This window comes from Bacillus rossius, chromosome 1 (genome assembly GCF_032445375.1).
Source record: "Bacillus rossius redtenbacheri isolate Brsri chromosome 1, Brsri_v3, whole genome shotgun sequence".
In the NCBI taxonomy this organism is placed as follows: Eukaryota; Metazoa; Arthropoda; class Insecta; order Phasmatodea; family Bacillidae; genus Bacillus; species Bacillus rossius.
Genome location: NC_086330.1, coordinates 126,525,604 through 126,538,591, shown reverse-complemented (window position 1 = coordinate 126,538,591; position 12,988 = coordinate 126,525,604). Strand labels below are relative to the sequence as shown.

At 30.8% G+C, this 12,988-nt stretch overlaps 1 long non-coding RNA gene across 1 annotated transcript; it reads right to left on the bottom strand.

The window, feature by feature from the left end:
* Positions 1-7,138: 7,138 nt before the first annotated feature.
* On the bottom strand, positions 7,139-9,369 carry LOC134544853 (uncharacterized). Its single transcript, XR_010078112.1, has 2 exons — positions 8,774-9,369; positions 7,139-8,098 (listed from the first exon to the last, which is right to left on the bottom strand). It is a non-coding gene; the product is annotated as an uncharacterized LOC134544853 (long non-coding RNA).
* Positions 9,370-12,988: the final 3,619 nt, after the last annotated feature.

Here is a 12,988-nt window from a genome sequence, read left to right as displayed (position 1 = left end):
ACTGCCACACGTATTTTGGTAGTTTTTTGAAAATTGTTGTACTAAAAATATTTTCTTGCACTTACGAAGAAACAACCCTTCGTGTAGATTTTGTTCCCTGACTCACCTTATGTTCATACTTTCCTGTTTGCCTAGGACACATGTGCATATATAATTTAAATTATTTAAATAATGTTTGTCACTTAAGACTTATCAGCACTTGTGTTTAATGCACAAAACACAACTCGTGCACCATCTTTTCAGTATGATTGAAACAAAACAGTACTTTCTTGCATTTTCTTTAGCGGGAGTGTGAAGTAAACAGCAGCAATACTACAGACACTTTGCATTCCCCCAAATGTTACGCTTGGCACATGTGTTGAGTTTCTGGTTATTGTTCTCTATATTAGTTTTTGTAGCCATACTTCATGATTTTGCTATGTCGCGGAGATGCAGCCAAGTTACAAGCATTACGACATAACTTCTAAATTTAACCCAACCCAATTAATCTAGTCGATTTGTGAAGTATTGCATGAATTAAATGTTTGCTAGCATATTGCCCTTACAATTTTTTAAGTAAAATAAGCATTTAAATTATAATTGAGTTTTTAGTCTATGAAGGCATAATAAAAGGGTGTTTTTATACAAAACTGATCAAGAGGGTTATTTTTAGGCATCTGCACATACGGATATTTAGTTTAAAAACATTTGGATTGTAAATATTAAGTTTTAGACAAATTTCATTTAAAATGCTAATTCCTCAATAATGGATGCTAATTTATAAGATAATAGATGCTAATTTTTCCAGCCCCTTCCATCTATCTATAATGCAAATAAACAATTATGTAATTTATTAAATCTGAATTATTTAGCAATCAATGTTTTACTTTAAACTATGTGAATTATACACATAATAGTAGATTTCTTTCACAGTAGTGAACTGCATAATTTTTTTCGGAGAAATAATAGACCACTTAAAGCACCCTGAAATATAATTTACACATCCTAGCCAGAGATTATAAAATGATACAAATGCAGAATTAGCTATCAGAAGCCATTTCTTCCCCCCTCCCCCCCTTTTTTTTTCTAATTTTCACATCCCAATATGGTGGACATTAGTTTATATTTGTATCAGCTTTTCTAAACTACTTTTATTAATGACTGTAGTTAAGCTGTTCGGGGAAAAAAATAGATCAACATATTACTTAATATGTTTACCTATATATAATAAAAGTCCAAAGCAAATCTTCATAATACAAATGTAATGAATGATATTGGTTGACATTTTTCTCCAATTTAACCACCTCCAATACAAGTATAGCTGGAAGGGAAAAAAAGCCACCATATTGGTAAATGAAGTAAACTGAAACCCCCCCCCCTCCCCTTTTGGCTTAACCACCCTAGTCTAGAATCGGACCTTATGATCCATCTGTGTATTTCCCTAATCTCTGTTCCTAGCATGCCTTTGTTATCTTAGTGCAAAAAAGAAGCAGCTTGGTTACCAAATACAGTAGAACCCTGTTATACCATCTCCAAGGGGGCAAAAGGAAACAAATGTCAGTGTTTGACTTTTATACCAATGGACTCATCAAGCTAATAAACTAAGTCTACAATTTTTCTTCAACTTCATGGTGCTTCAAGCTTCTGTTTTCTTTGTTTTTATAAACACACTGTCACATTTTTTTTGAAAATTGTCACACAACTCACAAGGATAGCATTTAGAGTGTAAATGCCTAGACCATTTCCTTTGTCATTTGAACTTTTTTTTTTGTGGATCCTATCTAAAATGAAATAAATACACCTCTATATGCAATGTGAATTTTTTTTTTTTTACCATTGACAAACTAAAATATTGTAGAACTACATATGCTACATCTGAAAAAACACCAGAATGGCAAGGAAAGGATATGTTATTTTGTTTTCCAAGATGAAGGTGCCAACAGACATGTAACTGTGAACATATGTACCTATATGTTTTTCTTTTTGCATGTCCTGAATTTTAGAAATCAAATGTTATAAGCAGCAAATTTTTATAGGGAAACTGTTGGGACTTCAAAAATACATGTGACACTATAAGCAGGAACATTATCGAATCAGGGTCCTACTCTGCATCATCGTGTTTCGCTGACTTAGCATATACAGGATAAGATGAACGTGATGAATTACTGATTTTTGTTAAGTATATTTTCGAAACATCCTATAATATGGAAAATCCCGAACAATACAGGCCGGTAGTAACTCTACACTTTATATGAGTTTATAATATAATTTATTTACATGGAGATAATATAACTTTTGATACCATGGCTAATGATCATTTAAACAAATCTGTAATACTTAAGCATGGATTGCACTGCAAAGGATGTTAATTCTCTCTCTCTCCAACACACTATTTATGCTGTTTACACTGTACTTTACTCAGTATGCACTGTTGCAAGATAATTCAAATGAAAGAAGTTTGGGCCAAAAAGATAAGCTAATTGAATGTAGAGCATCAAAAAGTGCACCTTATTTTAATTTCATCCCAATAAATTAATTTACAGAGGTGAAAAACAATTGATAAAAAACAATTTAATTAATATCTTTCTATCATCATAAATGCTTAAGTTTAGTCTGCTGATTTACATGAAATAATAGTTACTTTAGGTCCTGGAATAAGATGTAGGGTACTTTTCATCATAGAAAAATGTATAGATACTGTGGGATAATGTTCCTGAAGGAGCCCACAACTGTTGGAAGTATTTTAATGTAATTTGGTGTGTTGGATAAATAACACAACAGGATATCAATTATCACTGAAAAACTTACAGGTATTATGATTTTTCTTTGCAGATTGTTTGTTTTTCAATAACAGATCTAGAAACATTGTTTATGGAGATGTGATGTCATGATAGTTTGCTCAAAATAAAAAAAAGCTTTTTCTATAAGCTTGTAAGTCCTGTAAGGCATTGATTTTTTAATTTTTTTCTTTACTTTCCATTTCATAATACTTATAATTTAAACAGTTCTTTACTATATAATTATAGTGTTTATGTTTTTTTTTTAGTAATTCTTTTCATTTGTGGTATTTTGAAAGAAAAATAATAATTTTGAAATAACTACTGTACCCAGCTTCGCACGGGTAGATAAATATTTTTTAAGAGTATCTTTTTGTTTAAAAAATCACTACTAAAAATACTTAGGTATATTTAAATTATTATAATTTTCAAACTAATCATTTTCATATTTTCACAGTCGTGGCTGTGCACTCAAACGAGACGGACATGTTCGCTTGGGCGCTTCTCATGTTTTGTGATTAATCATTACTAATTCATCAGTAAGTGAACAACTTTATTTCCTGGGGTTTTCACCCTTTATCAATGGATTCACTTTGATTTCTGAACAAGACGTGCATAGAAACATGTTTAGATCTCCAACAAAAAAACTGGATTCAAAATCTTCTGTAAATCAGGATCTTCCTAAAAGTGATATATTAATACTTAAACCAATCAACATGGATGAATTAATCAACATTGTAAAGTCTCTGTGTGACAAAGTCAATGAATTAAAAAATGAGACTGAGGTTTTAAAGAAGCTGCTCTTCGATACGCTATCTGAAGCTGCTGAAATTAAACAGGAACTTATTCATATATTACACAAAGCCTGTTAAGTAAAACGTTAAATGTTCAATCTTATAGTCAAGCTCTCTGCACTGCATCGAATGGCAAGAAGACAGAAGGTGTTGCAACTCCGGGTGTCTCAGGTAACGGTGCCCAGTCCGTCCTGTGACCTACTTAATACACAACGAGAAAAGCGCGCTGTCATGAGCGGCAACGTCACGACTGGCCATAATACTAGCCAACCTGATGACAAAGATGGTTTCACTGTGCATTGTTCACATTAAAATAAGAATAATGTGAGCTTTAAAATGAAAGGGGGACAAGACATTAAAAAAAACTCCCACGCAAGTGGTATAAGGAATGTAGCTTCACCCAAAACAGTCAACAAACCTACTCCCAAGAAAACAAAAGCACTGTTTGTGACATGCTTCGATCCATCAGACAAAGAACAAGAGATTGATGGTCATATCAACATAGAACTTAATCTTTCCCATGTGAAAGTTGTCAAAATGTGAACAAAGTTTCATTCCTACTCTTCCTTCCACATTTGTGTTCTTCAAAAGGATTTCCCAGAGTTAACAATTTGTGTAATGACAATTACTATATCTTAAAATTAGTTAGAGATCCTGTTCTAACTTTGAAGGAAAAAGGAGATGGTGCTTTAAATGCTATAAATATTCATAAATTCAAAATAGTCTTACCAACAACTGCTTATGATTTCCCTGGAGTTGAGGTTGTCAAGGTTAAAATTAAATTATCTCCAATGGATTCTCTAATGCTCGGAAAAATTTACGTACCTCTTAATACAACATCTGCAACTGTCTTGCCTACTTAGAAAATCTTGAAGATAAGTTTTTGAACTGTCATGATAATATACTAATTATGGGTGACTTAAATGTGCCTGGTGTGAACTGAAAAAATTTAGATACCTCTAATAATATTCATTCAGTCATTCAGCAAAAAGCTTAGGCATTGATTAACTTCATCTTTGGTCTGGGCTTATCCCAATTTAATTAGGTACTCGGTTTCTAATCACCTTTTGGACCTTTGCTTTTCCATTTCCAGCAGTGTACAGTCACTAAAGCTCTGGACCCATTTGTCAAAGAAGACTTGCCTCGCTTTAAACTTAAACATTAAACAAGATTCAACATTTAATAAAGAAAAAATTTCATTTACTTTCAGAAATTACAGGAATGGTGACTTCCTTAGCTTATATATTGCTATTAAAGAGCATGATTGGTCCGATATTTATAATTTTAGTGATGTAAACAGCATGGTGGACTATCTGACCTCAACTATTTGTGACTATATTAATTCTTACATACCAAATACTACAAAGAAGACATTATTCTTTCCACATTGGTTTACCAAATTACTGATAAGAACATTGAAATAAAAAAAAAATCATTAATTATATAAACACAACGGGAACCCATATTATTATGCTATGTTCTCTCATCATATAGAGGCTAAACTTCTCTTAGTGCACAAAAAAAAAAAGCTTGGTCTCAAAATGTTAAAAACCAAATAAAACACAACCCTCAAATCTTTTGGCGATATGTAAAAATTATGAAAGGTTATCAAAATCAACTTTCCTTAAAGATAAATGATGTAGTTACTAATGACCCTCTCATTATAGCTAATAAAATTTCTGAATATTTCTCCAGTGTTAATGTATCTCCAATACATAACCACATCTCTTTACCATATGTCTCAACTAATTACTCTATTCCTCTAAATAATGTTACTGGGAGTCTAGTACTTTGGAATAATAAATTTTTAAAATTTTAAAATCCACTCTATTGACCGGTTCTGATGGTATTCCTAATTTCATTATTAAAGGTTGTTTGCACCTTCTTGTTGCTATTATTACATTTATTTTTAATTACAGTATAAATAGTGGTAGCCTATCTACCCTTAGTGTTGGAAAACATCTATAGTTATTCCTATTCACAAGAAAGGTAGCAAATTGAATGTTAGCAGTTATAGGCCTATATCTATTTTAAAAACATTTGTTAAAGTGTTAGATAAAATTATTTACAAAGATCTTGAATTCAATGTCGAAAACAATCCTCCTAACAGTCAACATGACTTTTCGACGTGACCAAACTACGATTACTAAGTTGCTAACTTTTCTAAATCCTATTGATGCTAAGGTTATTTTGCATGGTCAGATGGATTCTTCTTAATTTGATCTGGCAAAAGCATTTTATACTGTTAACAACCACATATTACTTTGTAAACTATCAGATTTGGGGTTAAATAATAAATATCTAATCTGGTTTTCTAGTTACTTAAAGGATAGAAAATTTTATATTTCGGATATGTAACAATTCTTATTCAAATTTATTTCTTGCTTGCTCAGGTGTTCCTCAAGGTGGAAGGTGTTCCTCAAGGTGGAAGGTGTCTCCCCTTCTTTTTAATATTTTTATAAATGATATCACTAATGAGCTCAGCCATTCTTCAGCCATTCTATTTACAGACTGTCACTGCAGAGACAAATCAATTCAATTGTCAAGATTGTGTAATACAATAAGACAACTACCATAACTTACACTAGAAAATACGATCCTATTATTTTCAATTACAAATTGTTAAATCAAACTATAAAGAAAGCTAAATGTTATTAGAGATCTTGGAATTTTGCTAGACTTTAAATTACTATTTCATTATCAAATTCAATCTTTGTTATCTGATATGAATAGAACCCTTGCGCTCATTTAATTTATTACATTCAATGCTTCTCATGTTGATTCCTGTCTGTCTTTATATATCACTAATTAGAATTAAACTTGAATATAGATCAATTATATGGAATACAATTGGCAAAACTGATATTGACAAAATTGAAAAAAAATTAAAATAAATAAATTATGATTATAAGTCTAAATAGGAATTTTAATAATAATGTAGATTTACACTCTCGTCTTGACACCCTGTCATTTAGAAGAGATTTTTTAGATGCTTTATTTGTAAAGAAATCTTACGAAAATAATCTAACCTGTAATTATTTCATTGAAAATACAGGTATTAAAATAGATACCTTCCTTTAATTGTCAATAATTTTAATAACAGTTTAGTTCCTTTAATAAATAAAACATTATCTAGCTACTAAGAAAATAATAGATCACAATAATTCTCTATTCTAGGTTATTTTTATTTTTATCTGGTCTACTTTCCTTTATTTTGTTGTATAGTTTTAATTTTGGCTCTTTGGTGTACTATTCTTTGGTGTTTTTGTATCTGTCCATTTTAGTTTTGTTTATTTATTGTATCAATGTTGTGCCTATCAATTAAGGCTAATCATTTGCTGTTTTTAGGCATGGTTCATTTATTAAATAAATAAAAAAAATATTATGCCTTAAATTTATTTAACCAATACTATATATGTAAAACTTTATCTGCTGTTGGGAAGCCAGGTACCGTAGCTAGTACATATATAAATTTTTGAGGAAGCTTCGCATAGCATATCTACATCACAGTTCCTCAACCAATGAAGAAACTAAATACTACTTTTTACGGTTCATTTAAGATTTTTGAAGCCAATGAAAAAAGTTCAGTTTACTATTGAAAAAGAAAAATCTTTTTATTAATGCATATTTCTTTGATTAAGTTAGATAAGAAAATGAAAGTAAAAAAGTGTTTAGATGTTAGACGAGTTTGAAAAGAAACATGATTGCAATTGCTTTACTATGTATTTGGTATGACTATTAGTCTATGGCAGTTGAAAAACTATAACTTGTGGTTGTGAACATATTATGCAGTAAAAAAAATAATTACAAAAAAACTGAAACTCTTCTGTAAGGAGCAACAGACTAGTTTGTGTTTGGTTTAACAAAGTTATTATTCATTTGTGTTTGATTACTTCTTAAAACTTACAATAATAACTTATTGATATCATCAAAATTAGACTTCTGACATAAAGTGCGTGTATTTAGCATGCCATATTGTAAAAAAAAAAAAAAATCACCTTTAAAACTTGTTACAAAAATCTGCAAATACATAATACAAAATTACCTTTGACTATAAGTTAAAAAGTGTATGCATGATAAAAATAGTACAGACATTTAAAGAAACCAAACACAAAAAAAAAACATGTTTTTACCTCATAATATCAACAAACTATCTTTTTTTTCAGTAGGTTGGCAAGTATCTGAGGTCAAGGAAGTGTCAAGAGTAGATTCTACATCCACTCCTTTTTCCTTAGGAACATGGTCTTCCTTCATTGCTTCAGATGTAGTAGGTTCCGCAGCCATTATGACCTCATCTGCAGTCTCCCCAGTTGTGGATTGCCTTTCGGGAACAAGTTCAGCACCTGGTACTTTATCTAGTGATGGTTCTGCCTCACATTTCCTCTTGACAAACACTCTGGACATGTGGAGAGCTTTACGTGTCTTGCAGACAAACTGTAGGTTCTTGTCGGGAATGTCGCTGAACACGGGGTCTACCACTTGGGGCTTAGGGTCCTCTTCAAAGAACAAGGCCGTCCCAGGTATGTCATGATACTGACCTGTGAAAACCTGTCAAACACATGGCTATTACACATGCATGAGCACAGCCTTTGTGGCGGCTGGTGCATAGAGGTTTAGTGTAAATCATACTGTGTTAAATTAAGAACCATCACTAGCACTAGATGTAACACACCTAATAGTATCAACTATACTGCATATTATATTAAGTTTCCTCAATCCACACAGTTATTGAAAGTCTATTAATCATTCTGTTGGAGCTAACCTATCAATACAACTGCTAACTTGGAGTCCATCTCCACTTCGGTAAGGCACACTTAGATAGCAGCACATTCTTGTTTTATGCCAATTTTCTGAATGTGGTGGGTCACAAGGTAATAAAATAAACTTAAAACTCTGGGGATTGCAAAGTATACTATGTTTTAAAAGTTGTTTTAAGATTAATAAGACAGCACCACTTGTCAAAAAAAAGTGTCAATATATTTACTTATGACACCTAAAATAAATATTTTACTATGTATAGGTAAATAATTACAAAATACAAATAATATAACAGTTCTCAATTAGCATGGAAAATTAAATTACACATTCCTTACTAACCCCAACGAATATGAGTGACAAACCCACACTAGCAGTAAACCTTTTAATTCAAATTTGTTAATTGTACTAAAAAAGTAAACAGTTAAAATTTTGTGTCTACTTTAATATCTAAAAATCCCCTCTTACCTGATTGCCAACTTGAAGAACAGGTGTATCACTATCTACACCAATCAGCTTAAACACACATGGATCTCTTTTGAATACTTCTGTGTCGATTAAGCTATCAAATTCTAAATATACTAGGTGTTCTTCTTCACTGTCAGACATGGTAGACACTTAATAAACCAGCAGACGATACTTTACAGCTTTGTGCCTTAATTCAAAGTCCCTTTACAAGGAAACAACCTCAATTTTACACTTCACTTTCTCGAAGCATTTAATATACTTCATCTTAACTTAGCCTGTATAGTAAATTTAATTTTTAATTAGGTTCGAATCGTATGTTTAATATGTTACGAATGTACCCCACTTTTATTCACCTAGTGCAAGCAAAACATGCATTGAGCCTACACACTTAAATAATTTGTAACTCCCCTAGCATTGTACATTGTTATTTTTTACTTCTGTTACGTTAGCAGTGTTATCCTCTATTCAATAATTAGCAATCGTATAGAAATAAGTATATCCCAGCGCCAGCATGTCAAGATGTGGTGATGTGCCCTTCGGACAGCCTAAGTTTCACCCCCATAGATCGACAATGCCCTTCGGGCTGGTTCGTACATGTTCGGGTTTGTTTTTTATTTTTTTTATCTGTACGTTCAAAACAAACATTGCATTATTGATCAAAAAATTGTTGACCAATGTTATTTTATATTTTTTTAAGAGTAAAACAAATGTACACAAATATTTCCTTGTTACTAATTATGAGATTTTCAGGTAAGTTATTGAGCTATTTCTGTTTGATTTGTTAGGAAATTAGTTTTGTCCGTTTACAAGTTAACATTGCTTGTGTTATTCTTGGCAAGTAATCATTTCTTATATAAATTTTTGTACACTATAGGCTTATCTTTTTAAATTTTAGGTATCGTGTGGAGATTTCATCTTATGTTCATGAGCGCACAACGTATAAAATCATAAGAAATGTTTTCTGTTGGTGTGTAGCAGTTAACCGCATTTAAGTAAAAATATTTTAAAATAATTTTTACCAGAGCTGAATTACATTCAGGTGAGTGCACTTAATATAATTTGGGGTATTGCAGGAAAAATTATAAATTCCTAAAGTGTTTTTTCTTCCTGACATGTTAAAAATTATTATTCTCTATGAGGGTTGTTTGATACTGCAAGTAGTTTATCATGTTTAACATGTGGATAGGTTAGGATTATTTATTACAAATCTGTAATATTGAGATACTGCCCTTGGGTTAGCAGGATTAAAAATACAGTGAAATTTGTTAGGTTAGTAACATTATACGTACAGTGATTCTAAGTACAGTGGAATTTACATTTGGTTAGCTTCGGATAGCGCCAATTAAAAATTCTGTAAAATCAATTGAACGGTTGGATGATACTAACTTAATCTAACCAACCAATATACATTTTACAGTGATTTTTTAATTTATCATCTCACGTTGCTGCTTTTTGTATGCAAAATAAACTTTGGACACTTTTTTTTAAACTTTAAATATGTACCTGTATTTACTCTGAAAAAAGTTTTTCTAAATTCAGACTGGGTTTTGAGAAATCACTGTTTATAGGTTACATTACATTACTTGTGCAGTAAAGGGCCTGTCACCATGTTGTTCTTTAATTGAGTTGCAGATCCTGTTTTTTTTTATACACAAATTGTATATTTTTTATTTGGATATTGCAATGCAGAAACGTAAATTAACACATTAAAAAAGTTATGTGACTCCTTATTGTGCATTCCAAACCCAAAGCATCAGTCCTTGAGAGCGATATTTTTTAGCAGTTTATAGGTGCAAAATTCTGATTTTTTACGTGAGACAACACATAACCTGACATATAAAATAAATTTTCATTTTGTAACAAATGATTCCTTTTATATGTCAGGTTACGTGCTATTACAGGTAACTAATCTGCGCTTTGCGCCTCCATACTGCTATAAAAAATCCCTGTCAAGGGTTGGCGTTTTGGTTTGGATACACATTAGAGACTCGTAACTTTTTTAAAACTATTATTTATGTTTCATTAGGTTATAATATTCAAATAAAAAATATATACATTCTTATATATATGGAAAACCACAGGATCTGCAATGCAATTAGAGGGAAAAATGGCGACAGCTGCTTCACTGCATAAGCTATCTAGTGTGACCTGCAAAATGTGATTTCTTGAAAACCAGTAGGAATTAAGAAAAACTGTTTACAGTTTTAATAGAGGAAGGTTTTTAGTGTCTGAAAAGGTATTTTCAAAATTTTATAATTTAATTTATGGATAAGCAGCAACAAAAGAAAATTACCTTTTTTTAAATTTAGCTAACCAACCATTCACATGATTTTACAAATTTTGTATTGTTTATACTTACCTGCTTTAACATTAAACTACTGTTAAACAATTTATTTCAATTTTTTAAAAATATCTTTGGGAATTAGCGCAGTATAATCGAAGATGTTTACTGTATTGATGATTGATTTACTTTATTGATGCACAACGAAGTTGTATAATTGTTGGATTGGTTAAGCAAATTCAAGCATCAAGGGTACTGATCAATGGTTTTTAACATTATATTTTCTTAATGAGTCCATTGGTAAAACGTTAAAACACTGGAATGGCTAAATTTCCATCGACTGCTTATGTTTTTTTCCGCATGCTCACTTGAAAACAATTACAGGGTTATACTGTAGTTCACAGTTGCAATACTTGGTTAGGTTAGTTACATAAGTGCTGTTAAATCATGAAAATGGTTAGGGAAAGGTAACTTCTTCATAACTACTGTAAAATGGTGTAAGCAATTATTCTTTAGGTAAGTTTTACCTAGACTTTAAAAATAATTTATTTGGCGAAGTACATAGTACTAAGAATTACTATTTATCAAATTTGGTTTGTGTGGAAAAGTTGTTACTCTAGGAAATTTCTGAATCCATCTTTGTAGGAATATAAACTAATATTATTAGAAACAAAAAAAAAACAATGTGTGGTATATTTTAATTTTCTAACACCCTCTGAACTCTGCAGTTATGCGATTACCGATAATAATTGTAAATCATTGCAATATACATCAGACACATTTTGTAGTGATTTCACAACTGTACTATGAAGTAATGCCATCGACTGCTGCAAAATAACATGCTGACATCTATTCTCGTGTAGGCATTTTGTTGATACGACTAAAATATGAGCATATAGGATACATATAGAATCTTACTCTCCCCGAAGACTTTGATTAGATACATAAAAAAAAAAAAAAAAAAACTGCTTATGTGACATGCATTACGTGAAATGAATTCAACTTGTAAACATTTTGCTTGAATCAAAGCCTAGATTTGCTTAAGCTGATAACAAGCAAATACATCACTCGAGGCCCTGAGAAACATACTTCTAAAATTGTGTAGTTACTTGGATTGTTAAATACCTAGTTTTTCTGCAATAATGGGCACAAGAGCTTAATTTTACAACCCAATGTTGCTGAAGCATCAAATAGATTTATGTTTTGCATATAATTTTTTTTCACATAAATGAGTTTTTGTCAAAAAGTATTTGGAAAAAAATATCTGTTTGAAAGGACAAAGAAAAATGTTAATTTTAGTACATAAATGAGAATTTACCAAAAGTATTTGTGAATGTATCAAAATTCTAACTAAAATGGTTTTGAAAGTAATTTATCATTCTGGTACGCATAACTTTTTTCTTTGATACATTTATTTATCAGTTTCATTTCTCTTTAGTACAATATAAATAATTTAACTTTGATTTCTTTTTTGTTTCAGGCTTGTGGAGAACAGCTTTTTTTTATCTACTCTTTGGCTGGCCAATGTAAATAAGCAATTATTTCATGAATGCAGCGAGAGAGTTTATTTGATGTATTTTAAAATCACTGATAATATTTATTGGTGTATTTTAAAATTGCTGATAATATTTATTGGTGTATTTTAAAATCGCTGATAATATTTATTGGTGTATTTTAAAATCGCTGATAATTTTTGTTTTGTTGCTGGAAGATGGTAACCATGGTAACTTGTGAATTTTTATGAAGGATTAATAAAAAGCAGTAAAAATTATTAATGGTTGTCACAAGGAATTTTTTTTTCAATAATCAATCAATCATCTACACTCTACAGTAACAATTTTCCTTAACTCAAATAATATTTCAATACATATCTTATAAAGTATTCATATATGTACAATATAGACCAATTTTGAGCTATTCTGATATCAGTAGAT